Source organism: Coturnix japonica, chromosome 4 (assembly GCF_054131305.1).
Source record: "Coturnix japonica strain WE chromosome 4, WE-NBRP24, whole genome shotgun sequence".
Lineage (NCBI taxonomy): Eukaryota > Metazoa > Chordata > Aves > Galliformes > Phasianidae > Coturnix > Coturnix japonica.
Genome location: NC_140666.1, coordinates 31,138,177 through 31,158,708, shown reverse-complemented (window position 1 = coordinate 31,158,708; position 20,532 = coordinate 31,138,177). Strand labels below are relative to the sequence as shown.

General features: G+C 35.9%; 1 long non-coding RNA gene across 2 annotated transcripts in view; it reads right to left on the bottom strand.

The window, feature by feature from the left end:
* The window catches only part of LOC107313083 (uncharacterized), a 281,315-nt gene extending 270,581 nt beyond the window's left edge, over window positions 1-10,734 (bottom strand). The window contains exon 1 of one of the 2 annotated variants that reach the window (XR_014945257.1): window positions 10,539-10,734. This is a non-coding gene — a long non-coding RNA (uncharacterized LOC107313083). The remainder of the gene's footprint in view (window positions 1-10,538) is intronic. The other variant, XR_001554788.3, reaches the window with a different exon arrangement.
* Between the last annotated feature and the right edge of the window lie 9,798 nt (window positions 10,735-20,532).

The window sequence follows — 20,532 nt, the reverse complement described above, 5'->3', positions numbered from 1 at the left end:
ACATTTTCACTGAATTCTCTTAAAAGAAACAACCTGAAATGAATGACAATAGCAAATATTTCCCAGACTGCGTAACATTATAGTACCTAAGATAGCTAAGTCTAACTGGCACACTGCATTATTTTGATAACATGATTCATTAGAATTAGACAACCAACCCTTATGATCTGAGAACTGTTTGTAACATGAAGGCATAAATTATGAAGGCATAAACCAGAATTAGGTCCTTCACCTACCACAATTAAAAAAAAAAAAAAAAAAAGACTCAGTTGTTTCTGAACAAAAGAAGTAAAATAAGGTTTATTCAGAATGACAAAGTTACTCCAAAAAGTGATGTAGAGAAACTTATAAATAGCTTTAGGAAAAAGTTTTGAACAGAACAGCTTTCTCAGTAAATTCAGTTCCCTAAACAAATAAGTGTTTGTTTTAGCACGTAGTTGTAAACATAATGATAAACCTACAAGTTACTAATTAATTTACAAATGATACATCAAAATGTGGAAGCTTAGTGGGTCCTGAAAGATAATATCTGTGTATCACCATTCATTTCTAGTCACTTAATTCTATGTTTTGATTCAGTTTAAGATTGTCTCCCACCAATGGCATGAAGTTTTCTCACATGAGAAACTTTCAGATGTTAAGATTTACTACTTAATAAGGAGAGTTTTTCAGATGCATGAGCAAAGCTTATGGATTGAAAATCGATATGCACTACATATTATCATAATGCATATTATACACAGGCACATACCATACAAGTAGTCTTTTTGAAGCATTTCTTGCTAGCAGAAAAATCCACTTAAGACTAAGAATTTACACAAATCAAAATAATTCACATAAAGAACTGACCTTAGGCACTGAAGTGCAACTAATTAACGCATTGCTAGAATAGTGCTTACTGGTGATGATTAATTAATCATTTTTCTATGTAATTAACACTCTCTGCTGTAAACTTAAAGTTAAAAGGAGGGGGGAAAAAAACACTTGTCATGACAAGTTACTCCTCATGTTTTCTGTCTTAGTGGATAGCACCCACTCTTCTTTCCATTCTCATAACAGATCCTGTTTATGAGACTGCAACTGTAAAGGCAGCTCAGCTTGTTTTGTGCTGTAGAAGCATCCAGACTTTCAGAGTAGTAAGCAAACTATGAATAAAATACCTTGATTTTATTTACAATGCTATTCAACTCTGATTATTTGAATATACCCACTTTATAAAAAAAAGTTTTCCTTTCCACAGGAAGTGGCATTAAACATACCAGTCTACAGAAAAAGGAGTGGGAGGTCTTGTGCAACTACAAATAATTTGGTAAAAACAGCAATTAGTCTTTCTATAGTCTCAAGGACAAAGTGAAGGGAAAAAGAGAAACATTGAGCTTTTCAAAACGATTTACATTAAACTATGGCAATCAACCCTACAGGCAGCTTTGCAAAGTGAAGCCTAAAAAATTCTTTTTATCTTTTTTTTTTTTTTTTTTTTTTTTTAAAATTCTAGCCAGAGGAAGAAATTCAAGGGTACCTTTCCTGTGGAGTAATGCCATCATTTATTATCCAGGCTGGTATGCAAAGTGACAAAGGATATGGAAAATCTCTTTAAAAGATATAAGGTAAAATCCTGGAGTCACTGATGTTTCTAACAGTGTTTGCATGATCGTTCATTGGACAATGAATTATTTGCCAAGACTGTGATTGCAACCTACCACTTTGCAAGGAAATCCTAAATTATAAATGTGCAATGCTTGCAGCTATTTTTACATGTATTACTTCTAAGATTCATTCTCCAGAGAAGATTTTTCCACCCACAGGAAAAATTCAAGATTTATGTTCTCCAGTGTGCACACCTTCTAATGTTAGTTTAAAGACTGAAGAGCACGGCGGCTGTAAAGTTTGATCACACTAAAATGATTCACCATTATAATTTTTACAGTAGAATATATATATCACTGATTTAACTCATGCTTCTCCAAGCCTCTTGCTCGAATCTACCATGCATGTATTTCAAACACTATTGTAGTTATTGTTTTTAAAAAGGACATGATCCAAATCTTGCAAGACACTCGAATTAACTTAGCAGTTTATCTTCTGTCTTGACTACTAGCTTACTTGAGAAACCTATTGAATGATTAAATATGGACTACTTTGCTACAGTTCAAAAGACTTGTATATGAAACTGAATGGAAGGAGGAGAAAGCACTGGAAGAGAGTATGGACATTGCACTGAATGGAAAAAAGTGAAGAAAGAGAGCAGATGACTAGCAAGAGCACAACAAAAGATGCAATAATCAACTGCAAGAAAAATGATGAACCAATTAGATCTTCAATCAAATTCAAAAGCAAATGCTCCTAGCACAGACAAGTCACAAGATAGATATGCCATAGGAGCCATAGGAGCAACCTGGGAGAAGGACAAAGAATTTTACAAAAATTCTTTAAAAAAAAAAAAAAAAAAAAAAAAAAAAGATAAGTGGGTTGTCAGAAGTGGATTAAAAGGAGAAACTGAGAACTTAATTGTTACCTCATAGGAATAGGCTGTTAACGCAAGATAAGTAGAGGTAAGATAGATGATAGGAAGTTCCAAAATATTTGATGCACAGCCAAGTTTCAGAAACCATTAGATATAAAGTGAATGTACCAAGTTGGCCAGAGAGAATTGTGAAGTAAAGCATGATTATGTTGGCAGAGCTGCGCGCTGCTTGCTCTGTAAAGAATGATCTACAAGCAGTACTACCATCTGCCAGATAACACTGAAGAACACTCTTGTTATTCTTTATGAATCACATACACTATGAGAATGGTTAGAGTATGACAAAATATTTCACTGGAAATACAGGCAAGGATTCTGTTAGGAAGTGAGAACATCTGTGTCTCAAATATACAAAATACTTTTTTTTTTCTCCCCACCTAGTGCTTTAAGACAGTGATCTCATTCCAAATCATGAAGAAGTTGGCCAAGATTAAGAATACAGATTTGTCCCAAAAAACCTGATAGCCATCTCTAGCATGCTGATACATTTGCCAGTATTCCATCAGCTGCACTACTGATGAGACATCTTAGACTATCAATTGTCACATAATGAAAGAAAAAGTGAGCTCTAAAACCACTTATCAAAACTCCCCATCAGTTTATTTCACTAAGTAATACTTACAAATATTAGAATTCTGACTATTTCTCATACTTGCCTCAGACTTAATTTAAAAAGTCAGGAAAACTTTATCCATTTATGAAAGAGAAATCAAAGAAAAATATTTTGCTCCAAGTCTAAACTAAATGGATGATTTCAAAAAGCCTTAATGATCCTGTACTTGGTTTAGAATGTCATAAACAGTATCCCCTGGGAAAATTTGGCCAAGTTAAAGGACATCAGAAAAATTTCTTGAAACATGATAGAATAGATACAAATTACATTTCCTGAATTATGCAGCCAATCCAGGCATGCTCCTGCAGCTGCAGGATCTGAGCAAAATTTCCCTTCATTTTGCACTGCTGGGTTGCCATGGACCACAAGGTTTATTAAATGGCTCTTCTACTAAACCAAATCAGCAGAACAGACGAATCAGTCAGATTTAAGAAAAAGATGAGACAAGATCTAAATATTAAATATATGAATAGAAAGGAACAAGAAAACAAAAAAATGCAGGAAATGGAAGTTAAAGAAAATAAATAAAACAAGGACCAACCCAGCAAACAGTCCAAAACTCAAAGCAGTATGCAGTAACCACAGGTAACAGAACAGCTGATTGAGAAGGATGTCAGTAGCCCAAAAAGGAGACAGGATAAGACACCAGCATCTAAATAGTGATAAAATTAACATACCCTAATTTGGAGAGCATGCATGCTTCTTGAGACATACAGTAGTATTTATTAGTAAACATTGAAGATGACAATGAATATAATGAAAAGAAACTATCATTATCTGGCTGATCTGTCAGATCAGGTGGGGGTAAGAAAGCCCTTCAAATTAAGCAGTAAACAGTGCTACAAAAATAGACACATTTGGATATACCTATATAACAGGTGTAGCTAGAACTGATAGCTCTGTTTTGAATAAGGACTTACATTTTATGAAAAGCATTTACTTTTTAGTAAAATGTTTACACCAAGCAGATAGATACACATGACCATTTACAACACACTTTCAACCTAACTCAGCATTAAGACAGCCATCAAAATAGCTCAAGTTTGCAGTCAAATCATGACAGGGAATGCTGGAAGCTGATAGCTGGAAATAACAATGAAACTCTTCCTTCTTTCACTCTTCTCTTTAGCACTTGCAGCACTCTCAAAGCTGCCATTCGCTCCATTAGAATTTGTTATTATGTACACAGAGCCTCCCACACAACAATATTGCTATTTGCCACTTCAAAGTAAACTAATAGCATTTTCAAAATGCAATTAGAATCTTTCATGAGAAAGCTCACGCTGTGTTTGGATAATATAAAGTTAACTCTCTACAACATAACACAGACAGACACACCAAAGCTAATAAATTCTTCTCATGTCTTCAGATTATTAACACACCTACTGGCAATGTCAAGATGTTAGTTTAAAGAATTTCAAATATGAAACAGTTCAATAATCTGGTTTACGACAGCTGACTGACAAAGCTAATTAACTGCCTGGAGAAGATTCTTTATAAATGAAGCAACTGCTGTCTGAATGCATTTCCAAGAAGAACAAAATGTTCGTTTTGTCTTCCTCCTGCATGCACTCTCCCTTCTAGCTTTCTACATCTCATCTAATCTTTTATGTTTATTGATGGCATTTATACAGTGTTCCTCCGTGGCTTTGTGGGTTTCTTTCTTTCCTGTGCCCTCCGCAGCTTCCTGCTGGACATTTCCATCATGCTCCTCCAAACCTTTTTGTTAGAAATTGCATTTCCAGACACCCCACACAGAGCAAATTCATATTTGTCCTTTTGTCCTTGGGGAGTCTGATGTCTGAGCATCTACAAGTCTTCCTTCCTCAGCCAAAAGGCTGCCACTTCTCAACATCCACCTGCTTTAGACATTTTTCTCATACCTTCCACCACACGCCTCCAAAAATAAGTTTGACAAAACCCAAGCTGCACAGAAGGTAAACATTTCCACCCCTAACCACCCCCCCCACCCCCCCCAAATTGTCTCACAGAATATTTTAATTTGGGGTGAATTTCTATGCAGGAATTTTGATGTTGACAATATCTCCATTAATTTGAACTGTTAGACAGCAATATGCAAGCACTGAGTATTGCCCTGCCAACACATCTCAGTCTTGGCCTAAAAGACATCACTATTGCTATCACATGGTCTCTCCTTAGTGACAGTGACCTGTTACACTAAATTGCATGCTAGTTTTATGAAATGATCATAAAGCCAAGTCTATTAAATTACTTGTTGCACAATATATGTTACAAATTAGTGTGCTTACACCTGGATCCCAATTTTCCAAGCATCTGCCAGCAGTTTTTTGGCCTGTAAATTGTCTGTAAAACATCAATTTGAGCAACTATCTTCCAGTTTATCACAAACTTAAATGCAAATCAGTGGATAATGAACCAGAATCTTCATGTACATCACTAATTGCAAACTATATAGCACTAAAAACTTAGTGAGTTGAACCAGACACCTATTCTAGAGCTTACTCCAATTTTGCAGAAAATGAAATAGACAAACCAGGGGGCTTTAGAAGGAGGGCAGGCAAGTACATCTTCCCCTCTGCTAAATATACATAGTATGACATTCAGATATAATCTAAAGCTCATGAATGTCAACACAACCTCCACCACCTCATTTCCAGTTTCAAAGTTCATACATTCATTTCTAGCCACAATAGATTGCACCTTGTTGAAATGCCCCATCTCTAATTTTGTACTTGATTGCACAGGAGTACATAAAGGACACTTAAATGTTGATTCACAAATGCCTACATCCTTCCAGTTTTGCTTTTGGAAATTCATTACTAATTAAGAGAGCTACTGGGGCAGATGTACTGGAATCCAAACAAAAAACAAACTCCAAGGAAAAAGCCAAGTTCAGACAAGAAAATACTTGCAAACACCAAATAAAAACATCTGCAAAACATAGAGAACTGTTCTTTTTTGAAGATGAACAACTTCAGAATTTTGTTCTCATTAGTTTCCAACTTTGAACCTATATGTTGTTGAATGTTATCGTTACAGACAGAACAATAAGAACAGGCCTGGAAATGCTTATTTTTAGGCTGAAGCTAAATAGCACTTGTGACGCAAACCATCAGCAGCAGATGAATTTTACCCAGAATATTCATTTTTCTTTTGTACACCATGTATTCCTGTAAAAACAATAGTCTTCATGCAAAGCAGTTTATTGCCTAAATCTTTTTCTAGCAACATCAGAACACAGACTTAAACTGCTGCAAAACTGATCTCAGTTATTACTGTTCTCCCTACCCTGCCCTCCATAGAATTCAGTTACTCACATTTGAAGCTCTACTTCACCTTAACTGTTTGGATTTTTTAGTCCCAGAAACTAATATTTTGCAAAGTTTCAAGAAAAAAAATAGACTAGAACTACAATCTTTATGTCTATTTTCATATAAACCAGTTTTGAAGATGAATCTTCAAGGGACCACCTGGGCATTAGATTTTGGGGGGAAACAAAACTCATTAACATGTATATACACATACATTATGGAAGGATATCTGGTAAATAATCCTTATTAATGAGTACATCGTGCTTGAGTCAAAGAGTCCAACCATAGATGAGTCATTTTTTGCCATCTCCCCTTAAAGCTCTGATTGTGCTTTTCTTTTAAGGTCTACACTAGCTAATTAGGGAATTTCAGTAATCTATTTTTAATATGTACCATCTTCTGTTCTTTTTAGTACAGCCTTAAGATAGACTTTTATCTTCACTGCTATTCACAGATCATCTGAAAATATAAGTTCTCTACTACATGACAACTCATAATGAGCCTTAATGAAGCTTGGGAGCAGCTGTTAAAAATGCCAGTTGAATAGGTTTGCCCAAGCTGCAGTAGCTTAGGATGCTTTTTCTCTTATAGCACTACTGAGTTTTCTGCTCACCATACATATAATGAGAAAAAAAAAATAAAAAATGAAACACAAAAGAAGCTTAATCCTTTTTCCTTAGACATTTTATTTTAATCAGAGTTTTAATAAGTACATTATGAACCATCATCTCTTAAGCCTTTCACCTTTTTAATTATATTCCTGCTTGGAACATCGACAAAAGCAAATGTTATTATGCAAATTTTGCTCCAAATTCATGTCTTTAGGAAGAGCATAAGAAACAGATTTCAAATTCCATTTTTAATTATACTACAGATAGATGAGCTACAAATTATTAGAAATTAAAATAAGCTCTCATAATTTTACATGTTACCTAAACTGAAAGATTATGTATTTTGGATAGCATAAGGCATTTTGGAGATGGTGATTGAAATAAATGAAGGCTAAACACATTTGAAAAAACAGGTTCTGTAGTTTAATGCTGTTTTTCTGCTTCTCCTGACCTTTCATTACTCATGCGCTTACAGAATTTTGGACACTCCTATTTTTAAGTGCTTTTCTGATTCCCACAACTTAAAGGTTCTCTCTACCCCTCCTTCATTTCAACATAATTTACTGATCATTTAGTGAAAACAGAGACTGTAGACTCTCACACATCTACTGAAAGATACTACTTCAAGAATAATTTAAAAAATTCCTCTTTTATTCTCATTACCTGTTTTTGTTCCAGTAACATCTGTAGGCCTGATTCCCACTCTACTAGACATGGTACAGGTGCAAAAAAGAGATAATTCAGTTCAAAAGCACATAGCTGGGAAGTCTAGAGCAAATGGATGAATAAGAACTCAGATGACAGGAGATAGGAAAAGAAGGACACAGATAGATGATTGCATTGGACCTGATAAGCAGAATCCACAGAACACCTGATAAACTTTTTCTCTTCCCCTTCCCTCATTCTTTTTATCTAATCTTCCAATCAATGTTTCCCAATAAAAGTTTCGAAAAGCCAATGCAGCTTGTAACTGCCAACATTTTGGGTGATTTCTATCAATCTGATGTAACCAAAAGCTAGCCATGGCAATTGGCTTCAGATCTTCAGCAAACTTAACATTTCTCAGCTGTGAATGCTTCCTTGTTTTGTTTTGTTTTTCCTGTAGTTCAGCATGGAACAGTCAAGAAATGGAAGACTCCAGTAGATCTGTATTTATAGGGCAAAAAGAACTTTTCCCTTGGCCCAGGGAAGTTTCGCTACCAACCACAACAGTATATCCTGTTTCATCCTTTTCATCCTATTTCATCCTTTTCTGATTGTGAAATGTAATTTGGCTGTCTCGTGTGAGACTGGAGCTATTTGTGGAAAGAGTATTATTTGTAAAGTTTTTCTAAAGTTTCAGTCTAAAGATTTGTTAACCCAGTGACACTACAAATTTATTTTGTGATTAATATCTGCTTTGGAAGGTACTACAGAATTACAACTCCCCTGACAGCTAACAAATATGTCACCAAACATACATAGGTATCTACACAACTTAGACCTGAAGTCAGCAGCTGGTACACTGGTGTTCAGTCCAAATTCTGATCATAGTAACACCACTGCTGTTCTGAAGACTCTGTAAACAAAACTAATGCACTTCACCTAATGCTCCCAGAAACAGAAAAATAAAAACAAACAATATAATTCTCAATTATAATGACCTAATCTGAAACAGATGGACTACAAATAATCTTAGTAAGGTTCTGATGCTAGGTAGTGTTGGGTTTGCAAGTTCCTTACATGCATAATGCCCATAGCAAGGGAGTTGGAACTAAATGATCTTTAAGATCACTTCCAACCTATGCCGTTCTATGGTCCTTTGATAATGTTATATGCCAGTGGACAGCAACCACTGGTGCAGATTTTTATGAGCATGGCACACTCATTGCTGGTGAAAATGCATACCTAGTAGTGGTGACTGCATTGAAAAATGCTGTTTTGTAGCTGGGAGTTTGCTCTATCAAATAGCATTATTGTTCTCTTTCTATCTGTTGTGGTTTCCATGAAAACAGATAGGAGACATTACTTCTGGAGTGACCTACTTAATTTACATACAGTCCAGGATGGCTCCTGTTCACTCAGAGTGGCCCAGGCAAGCCATAAGTTTGGATGTTCATGCAGCAGATGCACTAATAAAACTGCATCTTAGTTGATCCCTATTCCCAGAATCTTGCTTCTGTGTAGTGCCTGGTCAAGGTGCTGTTTATGTTAAAAAGCTGAAGTAATAAACAGCTGCAGAAACACACAATTTTTCTCTACTGGCACATATCTCTTCAGCTTCTCTCTCAAGGGATTTAAATTCCCAGCTACTGTGAAGAGAAAATGCCATGAAACAAAGTCAAACATGGAGAAAATAAATCTAGTACCAGTAATTGAGTCTCCCTAATGAGGCTACCATAAAAAAACCTCAAATAAATGCATCTTCCTGTTTTTATTCCTCTAAATGTGAATAGTGAAGTAAGTAAACAAAATGTGGTTTCTTTCAGAAAAAAAAAAAAAAAAGAAAAAATGAAAAATCAGTGGTAGAAAATTATTTCCTCAAAGAGATTTTTTTTTCACAAGCAATTTTACTAAAGCAGATTTTTACTCTTTTAATAGAAGCAAAAGTACCATGACACCCTGATTGTCAGCAAGTTCAGAATTTACTATGGTTGAAAAACCAAAACAAGACAATGATCTCAGAAGCAGAATAATCCATGGTACACAACAACTAGCAGCTGAATAGAGAATAGATATACCATTATTACTTCCACTAAGGGTGTCTCTTTCAATAAACAGCAACCAAGTAGCCAGTGAAAGCTCCTGTTTGGAAACACTGCACACAGGGAACCAGTCGCCACATGCAGTACCCCATAACTCAGACATATTGGTAATGGATGCTGAAGAGAGAGATGGTACAGATCAACTGAGCTAAAGTTGAACAAATAGAAAGTAGTCATGTAGCAGCTTTGAACACAAACTAGAGTCTACAGAAAAATTTATTATGATTCAACATGTTTTATATTAGTTTTCTCAATCAAATGATTTGAAATTAACAGCTTAATGTTATTCAGGTAAGCAGCTACAATGCAAAAGATATCTCAATTTACAGAGCAGTCAGAAGTTCTTAACAATCTATTCAGTGCACCACCAGTCCTGAAGAACTCAAACATAAATTACTCTGTACCACTTAACTGCAGGATCAGATACTGCACCTGGGATAACAGCTTTCAAACTACACGCATAGCCAACTTCACCACACAGAAAACCACAAACACCTGTGTCCTCTCTCAGTACATACTGGAGACTTCAAAAATGGCAAGGCACAACCATGCCTCAATCAAAGAAAAAACAATGCTATAAATCAAAGTTCCGCATTTCTGCTCTAGATCTTAATGGATGAATTTTGACACCATCTGTACAGTTACACAATTGTACAGTTGTATAGTCAATAGGTAAACAGAGATTAAACAGATGTTTCATATGAAAGAGTATCACAATAGAAAGATAATATATGATAAATGGAAAATACTCACTAGTGTTGAAGGTTTGCAGTAAACTCCACAAATGAGCAATCTCCAGAGAAAGAAATCCTACTATAGTGGTAATCAGCCCTTAAATGAAATCTGGGAGTAGCCCTTAAATGAGATCTTTCCAGTAGCACAGCTGAATTACCCTCACCTGTGCTCCTGCAGCTGACTCATTGCTTGCCTCAGATGGTTAATCAGAGGTTCAGGCTGTGATCAACAGTTTCTCATATACCATCTCAAGTAACACTGTGCCCCAGGAAGCATGCTGGAGCTTTGCCATTAAGTTCCCATTAGGAAATGGGGTTTCTCTCAGTCCTTCGTGAAGATTTTTGTTGCTGAAGATTTACTGTGCAGTTATTCTGGGGAAATCAGAAAATAACTACTTAGTTATCCATGACTGGCTACCAAGTCAGGCTTTGAAACTGGTTGTTTCAAAATGGAGAGCAAGACTTATATGCATTAGTAATATAAAAGTAATCAGATAATTCTTTGCACATCTCCTGATCCAACCCACCAAACTGTAAACAGTGTTACAGCTTGTGTCAGGTTACACTGAATTGGAGTTACCCTTCTTCAAAAATACAATGATCACTGCCAAATGAAAATAGGCCAAATGTGCCTGTTATCTGATCTGGTATGGGAGAGTATCTTCCCACCCCTAAAATAGAGTGTTCTGGCGTGAGAAACTGTGCACTTTGAGTCATTGCATCAAGTAGTAATACAATCTTCTCTTTAAATAATATATTTCTATCACAATACTGAGGAGAGTGGAAGCTAACATTAAAGCAAGAACCTCCTCAGACTCTTTTTTCACTGAACCTAATGAAATCTAGCTGGTTGCAAGCTTTAGCACAATTTCCATTAGTTTGAGAAAAAACAGTTATTGCCCTTTGAGCAATCACATAAAAGCAGAAATTACTTGAATCTTAAAGAAGAAAAAGAAAGAAATAAATAAAACATACTGGTGAGACCATGAATCCAAGCCTTGATTAAGCACTGTAATTACATATTAGGCAAAGACCAAAGTATTAAAACTAAACAGTGCCAGTTTGTATATCAGCAGTATGCTTTAATGATTCCTTGAAGCTAATGTTCTAACTATCAGTAGTATAGATACACTTTTTTTTTCCTGTAGTGTAACTACTCAACTGGTGCTGTATTTCTAGGCAGACTAAAAAAAAAATGTGCAAGCTGTCGCTGAACAATTGACTTCAGCATTCCATGGATGCTATATAAATGATTTATTAGCTGCTAGATATATATGAAAATCAGTATTGAAAACAACTATCCTCTTTTCCTCTTACTCAAATTTTCTTCATTTCTATAAATGCCTAAGATTTGCACATTTCTAATTCTTGTCTGTATCTCCAAATGTGTCTAAAATAGCAAACAAGTTTTGCAGCATCTTCAAAACTACCACATTTATCTCATTCCTTTGCCCTCCTAGCGTATGTCTTCTACCAAATGACCTTCCAAGTAAAAGCATTCAGAAATAAAAATTAACAGACTTTCTGATTAAACAATGGCATTGTTTTAAACAACATTCTTTTTTATTTATTTTTCATTAAGTCCTTACTTAGCACTTTTAAAGCTTTCTCTTTCTCCAACTTCCCACATACTAAAGGTTACTCCATTATTTTAATTGGATGCCTAAATGCCATCTAATACCTCTTTTTCTTTGTCCTTCCATAATTTTGATAGCTTGCTTTATTGACAGGTTTAGCTGACTGCATAAAAGGCCACAGCAAGAGATCAGTGCTCCTAATGACTTTCTTCACAATAATTACCTGTAAACAGCTTTATATGGCCCATTTTGTTAACGTGTGACTAACAAATTTGATAAACACGCTAAATATTCCTCACATCCAAACTCTACTTTTTACAGTAATTGAATATTTTTGTACGCAACTAAGACTCACAGAGATAACAGACCTACAGCGCGAAATCCTTCAGGCTATACCCCTGGTAAAAGTCATAAGGGAAAGAAGTGTACCACTGGACACATTTAATAGCAAAAATAAAATACTCTAGCAGCTCTGCTCTTATTGTGAGCCAGCGTAATTTTGTGCACATGCAACCCACTGCAAATGGCCACAGCCAGATAACCGTGCACCACTTCCAGTCTGCAGCAGAAAGGTTTCTGTAGTGACAGCAAGTACCAGGGAACACTGCTAACAAGTTGAAACCACGGTTAACTTTGCAGAGAGAGCAAACACAAAAGACTGAAGACACATTACTTTCACTTCTTTGCTGTCACTGCTTTCATCAGTATTAGAGAAGTGTAGCACACAGCTCCAGTATAAAACCTGCTTCACAAGTGGTATTCTGAAACAATGAGATCCTACAGCATCATCAGAAAAGTCAAGCAATACTAAGCTCTCACAAAAACCAAACAAACTGAAGGAAAGGTATCTGAAATGAATGTGTGCACAAACTCTCATGCTATGACCCACAACATACCCAGAGATTGCCAGAAAGCTTGCATTCTGCTAGTTACTCAAGGACATTCAGTGCCTTTGCCACTTTGCCACATCTGAATTTTCAGTTGACAGTCACACGGGCTACAGGAAGAACAAAAACATATTTTAGGATCTCCTGGCAATTCTTCCTAGTGCGAGGTAAGTTGTATTGCAAGTTTTCATGGCTTTCAGCTTTACCTATTGTTCTGCAGTTACTACTTAGCAAAATTTAACCTGAATAAATCTTTTGGAAAATAAAAGGTATCTATCATTTTCATCATTTCTGGTGAGAGGCTGGTGAGTAGATCAGAGTCTGGAACAGCCAAAGAATTTGTTACAGCTTTTTTGTTGTTGTTTTTGCTAGTCTTATTCACATGATTTGGTGTTTGGGGATTGGGGGGCAGTTGTTCTGTTTTAAAAGGAAACTACTGCTAGCATTTTTCTGGGCTGACTGTCTTACTTCCTATATCACTTAGTAAAGAACATTATTATTAAACTACCACTGTCATTCAGAACAGTGTGCAGAAACACATCTCCTTGCAAAATAAATGGTATCACTACAAACACAGTAGAAACACTTCCCCTTAGTGAATAAATTAAAAAAGAACAGGTTCATGTTTCTCTCTCTTAGCTCAGAGGACATCAACAAAATAAAAAATTAATGAGAGCTAAACTCTTGCAAGCCCCTTTTATTAAGGAATCACCAGAAAGGACACACATACTGCAGAAAGGTCACACATATTGCAAAAGATGGAAGACCAGCATAAGCTTCGTGTCATCAAGTCACAAGAATAAAGAAAAATTGATTAGTAGTCTATGAATAAACATGTACTTATACTACTACCACGTCTTCAGTGCACCATATCTAGTAAATAAGCATTTAATTGGGGTGCATACTTACTATGGCTTCAGACCATTGTAGTGTTGTTAAGTACCATTACATCATTATTGTTTATTTTTCAGTTCTGTTATCACAAGACAAGGACAAGTACCGATAAACAAAAAATGTTTCAATAGAGGCACCAATATGCGAAATGGCCCAGCAACCTACTTGCAGAGTAACAAGCAGACATCACCCATTACCACAGTATTACACTAAGCATTTTAATTGCTGTTATGCAGTTATTGATGAAATTTTAACCCATATAAAAACAGTTAAATAATAATAATAATAAATCTTAAAAATAGAGTTCTGTCTTAAATTATCTCTGACTGTATCATGACTGGAAAATGATGACAAAACCGTGGCAATACTTTTCTTAATGTTTTCCAATGACCCCAAAACATAAAATTACTAAGATAATTGTATTATCATTTAATACGAAATTGTTGGTTATTGCCTAATTAGAAAAGATAATTAAATGTATGTATTAAAACCTAATCCTTCACAGTTTCTCATTTTTTATGGCAGTTATACCTACTTCTTAACATATTTTGATTACACTGATAACAACAGTCATATGCTAGCTAAAGTCTTTTATCCCTCTGCTCTTAGTCACCTTCCAATAAAATATAGACCATGGGCTATTGGTCTCCAAATATACCCCACCATATCTTTTCCTACAAAGAACACAGTTTAATTTAGGGGATTGCATACAAGGACGAGTTTCTTTCTCTAAGTGAACAGATCAATTACGTGGAATCTGAATGCTATTGAGATGCGCACAATTTCCTCAAATGCAACAGCTGGACTTTAAAAATCCACAGAATTTCCCCTAGGGGAAAAATAATGTCTGAATGGTTCTGTCTAGTGCAATGCCATCCACTAGCTGTGCTTCCATGGTTACATGCTGCAAAGCCCTCCCTGCAATTCTCTCTTAAAATAATGAGCCAGCATAAATCTGGGTGCACTTCCAATGAGTAAATTATTGCTTAGCCAACACTGACTGAGACCCACTGTACACCAATAACTTAAAACAGGCTACTTTATATGCAATAGCTACTGGTATTATATTGATGTTTTGACAATCAACCAGCTTGGAAAAACTGAAATGGGCTTTAATCACAGTTTCAGTTAAGATAAAGTCTTCTGCGAATCACGTTCATAGCAAGCTATCAGTCACTAGCCTGAAAAATTCAAGGCACAGCTACAAAAACACAGCCATTTCCTGATAAGTAAATTTATTTGAATTTATACACACACCCCTCCATATATAACTCAGTAACAAATCTTTCCCTTGCATGGAGGCAAGAGTGAAAAAACTTCCAGGATGGGTTTCCTTTCATATATAAATGTCAATAATTTGAATTTAGCAAAATGCTTTTCTTTAAGAGTTTGATACATTTATATTGCAATATAAAAGATTTTAAAATACCCAAATAATAATCTTTGCGAGCTAAAATCTTAAGGCACTACTGAAAGAAACAGTAATAGAAGATCAAACAGATCAAAATTTTGATCCTAACTTTATTATTTTAGGAAAAACAGATCCTAAAAGGGGCAAAGAAAAAGCAGATAATTTTGGCTTTGCAGTTCCAGATGTTGATTTGCACATACCTAAGGAGTTTTTAAAGTTAATTTTTGCTTCTGTTATCAATGAAATAAGTCAGGTGAATAGGTTAAACACAGAAAACCAAGTACTGTTGCTTAACTTTTTTCTCTAACTTTTTCACTTCTTTTAGAGTTCAGAACTTTTTTAAGTCTTTCACATAATTTCTACCTGTTAATACAAAGTCTCTGAAATGAAATTAAAATTTAATTTCTCCATGTAGTGCACCTTGTTAAAAAAAAAAAAAAAAAAAAAAAAAAAGAATCCAGTGAAATAAATCCTATTCAAGGGACAGAGATTCCTGTGCTTGAGCAGCCACACACAACAGCCATTTTATTTAGAGAAAGCTGCCCTGCAGCTGGACGCTTGGTTTTGTTAGTTCTCATTTCTCAGGCTATAGTTACCAGACATCCTGTTCCTCAAATGCTTGAGGCACTATGGGGTGAAATTGCCAAACTAATGGGTACAGAATAATGCCTGAAATTCTGGGAGCAGTAATGGAACCAACACAAGACATTCCCACTCTACTGCTGTGAAAGCATGCTTCAGTAAGTTGCCACATGTTGTTATTGGAGCTTTCTTAATAAATGTCATTGGTAGAAATACAAAAATAGTAAGTTATTTGATTTAAAATTCAATTTCAGGTAATTCATTTTATTTGTTGTTATTGGCTTTTATCTATAACAGTGACAGACAAAACAGTCATTTATGTGATTTAGACTCCTAGCCATCTCATTTTTGCACTACCTGCTCCAGGAATAGGCAGAGAATTACATGCAGCGTTGTCATACAGTGGCTCTGCTGAATGTAAATTGTCATCTCAATCTGTTATGATGTATCATACAGTTAGCACTGTAGGACACTTTAAAATTATCCTAGTTTCCTTCATAACATCACGTGGGGAAGGAGACATGCTGGCTTCTTTTTAAGTTCTTGTGCCTTCTTGCTCTAAAACCCTGTGCTGAGTAAAAATATCTGTCAGTTTACACATTTCATTGTCATCTACTTTCCACACATCGATTTCCCCAGAGACATAAGTTGATTGATTTATTTTCTTTTTTTAAGCTATGTTATACTTCAAGGGAGATGCTAAAGGAGCAACAAAACTAGATTCTTTGAAGCTACTATCTTGTGTTTTACTTTCTACAGCATTCTGTTCCTTTTATGCTGATTAAATGAGCTTCTGTCTTTTCCAAAGCAATCTTAACACATCAGACTAGACCACTTTCTGGATATGTTTATAATAAGTTGAAAGAAAGCAGAGAATTATCTTAGAGGGCCGCTTCTATTAAACATTTTTATTAATGATCTTGATGAGTGCACCCTCAGTAAGTTTGCAGACACCAAGTTGGGAGGGAATGTTGATCTGCCTTAGGGGAGAAGGGCACTACAGAGGGACCTGGATAGACTGGATCAAGGGGTAAACTGTATGAGTTTCAATAGGGCCAAGTGTCGGGTCCTGCATTCTGGTCATAACAACCCCAGGCAACCTTACAGGTGTGGGGAGGAATGCCTGGAAAGCTGTCTGATGGAAAGGGACCTTGGTGTACTGATGGACAGTCAGCTGAATATGAGCCAGCAGTGTGTCCAGGTGGACAAGAAGGCTAATGGCATCTTCGCTTGTATCAGGAATGGTGCGGTGAGCAGGATTAGGGAAGATATCCTGCCCCTGTACTCAGCATTGGTGAGGCCTCACCTCGAGTACTGTATTCAGTTTTGGGTACCGTAATACAGAAAGGACATGGAGGTGCTGGAGCAGGTCCAGAGAAGGGCAAAAAGGCTTGTGAAGGGCTTGGAGAATCAGCCCTATGAGGAGCAATTGAAGGAGCTGGGGTTGTTTAGTCTGAGGAAAAGGAGGCTGAGGGCAACCTTATTGTTCTCTTCCAATATCTGAAAGGTGCTTCCAGCAAGAGCAGGGCTGGTCTCTTCTCACTGGTGAAAGAAGACAGGATGAGGGGAGATGGCCTTAAGTTGTGCCAGGGGGAGTTCTGGTTGCATATCAGGAAACACTTCTTTAGAGAAAGGGTAGTTAAGCACTGGAATAGGCTCCCCAGGGAGGTGGTTGAGTCACCATTCCTGAATGTGCTTAAAAAACATTTCAATGTGGTGCTCAGGGACATGATTTAGCAGAGGGTTGTTAGAATTAGGGTAGCGTGGTTAGACTTGATGATCTTTAACGTATTTTTCAGCATGAACAATTCTATGATTCTATCTGCTAACCAGATTCATAGTAGGTGTAACTGATGTGTTCAAATACTAGTAACTTGTTCAAAATATTCTTCACAAGTTTTAGTTAAAGTTTTCTTTTTTTTTATTTAACACCACACACTCAGCTAGGCAATATCAAGGTGACTTGAATGTAGGGCATTCATACAGAAACTGAGTGACATTTGTCATTCCACCCTGCTCAGTATATCAGTATATTATCACACCTGGAATTCAATTAAGACATCAACATGCAGTTTCTAAAGAGGAAAAAATAGTAACAAAAATAAAGATAACTTTATGAAAATGCCATAGATCTAAAAAGTAGACCATTTCTCTCAAGCAAATACTGTGATGTACTGAAGTTTAATTAGCAGTCAACAGAACCATAATGAGCTGGAAAGGAGACCTCTCTGTTTTCAGTTTCTTTCCTGTATGTTTTAATAAGTGCTTTGAGTTCAATAAATATAAATAGAAGTGGAATTGCAATTTTTAAGATATGAACATATATATACATACTGCAGTTCACAGTTTTTCAATACTGTTTAAGTATTAAGTTATATTTATATATATTTATAGTTATATAGTTATATATAGTTATATTTTTATATATTTATATATATTTATATATTATATATTTAAGCAGTCAGGTACTCAAGTGTTGTCACAAACTGTCAGAAATGTCATTTTCAGCAGCAGCAGTGCATGCTGTCACCAGCTACTTTCACACAACATAATAAACCAATGGCAAGCATACTTTCTGTCTTCCGTATTAACAAAGCACTGCAGGCAATGGATAAATAGGAGCCCATTCTTCTATAGCAACTGGAGAAATGCATGAGAATTTAAAAAATAAAATAAAATAAAGGCAGGTAATTTACTTCCTGGTACAGAAGAATCAGTACTCTTCAAAATCTGGTCTCTGTATTGCTCAGGGGAAACAAGTTATTGCCATAGTTTATTACCTGTTTTACAGTTGTAAGTTATTAAAAGATCAATAAAGTACAGGAAAATTTACTATTGACAAAATTGTTTATCTTCTCTGTCACAAAATACACTGAGGTAGTATTGATGTGAATGTGTCATTTATAATCCAGCAAACATCTAGGGCAATATAAGTCTTGTATAACAGATTCAGATACCAAGAACTCACCACCTACTACCAACACTCATTTACTGCATGTATGATCTGGAATGTAAGAGGTCTTAAAGGTTTAATTAATGATCACCATCTTTTATTTCCAGACAATTATTATTTGTTATGAAAAGAGATTCATAAGAATCCTTATGCTCTTGACAGAGAACTAAGTCAATTGTTTATGTTGCATTAAAAAAAAAACCAACCAAACAAAAAAACCCAAAGACACATAGTTAATGCATTGAACCAAGTAAGAATCACCCTTGAAAGTTTTGTGAATGTATCTGCAGACTGTCCATACATGTTAGTTTTAGCACATTACATCATTAGTGATTCTCTTACAATCTCTACTAGAGATCATTTGTTGCTCATTTTGGTCTCAAACATTCCGAAAGTGGCAGATCTTTTCCTCTGTGTTTGCAAGTACCTTTGAAGGTATTTTTTTAAATGTGTAGCAGTACTTTTCTAAGTTGTGCTATAGATACAGTGCAACAAAGATTACTTTTCTGAGTATACTTGTTAAATTTGAGTTCATGTTTAAAGTGTTTCCCAGTCTTGGCTGAAAGATCTTATCTTCACTCAAGATTTTATCAGCTGTTAGCATCATGCTTTGAATCAATCTTCTGTACCATCATAAAACACAGAAGAAATATCTTCAAGCAATTACAAACATATATCAAAGTTCACAGGATCAGCTCACTCCCCCGTACAAGCATAGAGTGACTTAGTAAAATATTTTGTATCATAAAATAATATCCTTGCCAAAAAGTCTTCATTTACTTCTCTACACAGTAAAATGACTAGCTCCTAATTTCACTTCAGATCTGCATAGTTAATGGCGGCTTTCCTGAAATGAAAAGAGCCAGAGGGCCTGCACACCTGAAAGACCATAGAGACAAATAGCAGAAAGCTAAAGTCCTAATTAACTCCAAGACAAACTTCCTCAGTGAGTTTTACCCAAATAAGACCAACTTCTATACACTACCAAATAAATTACACTCTTGTTCTGCAGGTAATTCCTTGATTTCTATAAAACTGATGCTGTTCTAATATGTGGGAAGCCTGTTGTAAGGAAAAGCTTACAGCCATCACCACTAAAGTCTCCTTAGAGAAAGGAGAAGCAGGGAAGAAGTCACTGTGAAGCAACATGGACTGTTAGTGTTTTACCTGGAGTAAAAAATCATACTTATTACTAGCAGACTTACAGATAATTGTCCACTGCATTACAATGACTAAAATTCTCTACACATTAAGGAAAGAAAATTGACCAAATTTCTAACATTGAAATTGTAATGTTAGAGCCATAGAGTTGTAGTGCATCCAGAGATATACAAAAATGATCCAAGGAAGGGAAGAGCTCCACAAGAAGGACAGGCTGAGGGAGCTGGGGCTGCTCAGCCTGGAGAAGAGAAGGCTCTGGGGAGACCTGAGAGCAGCTCTTGAACATTTTCAATAAACAAACCTCAGAACTGCCACTTCAGAATAACTTCCTTAAGGGTTTCTAGAGTTCAGCCAACACATACAGGGAAACCTTCACTCTTCTAAGGAAACAGCATCTCACAAGTATGAAGGCAGCTCTCGTGCCTGATCTATAAGCACACGATGCCTGGAGCATTGTTACACTCTGAACAATTTTTTTTAATTGTACCCACCAACAGAAACACTAGTACAGACCTTTCTGGTAAAGTAAGGAGGTATTCTGCAACAAT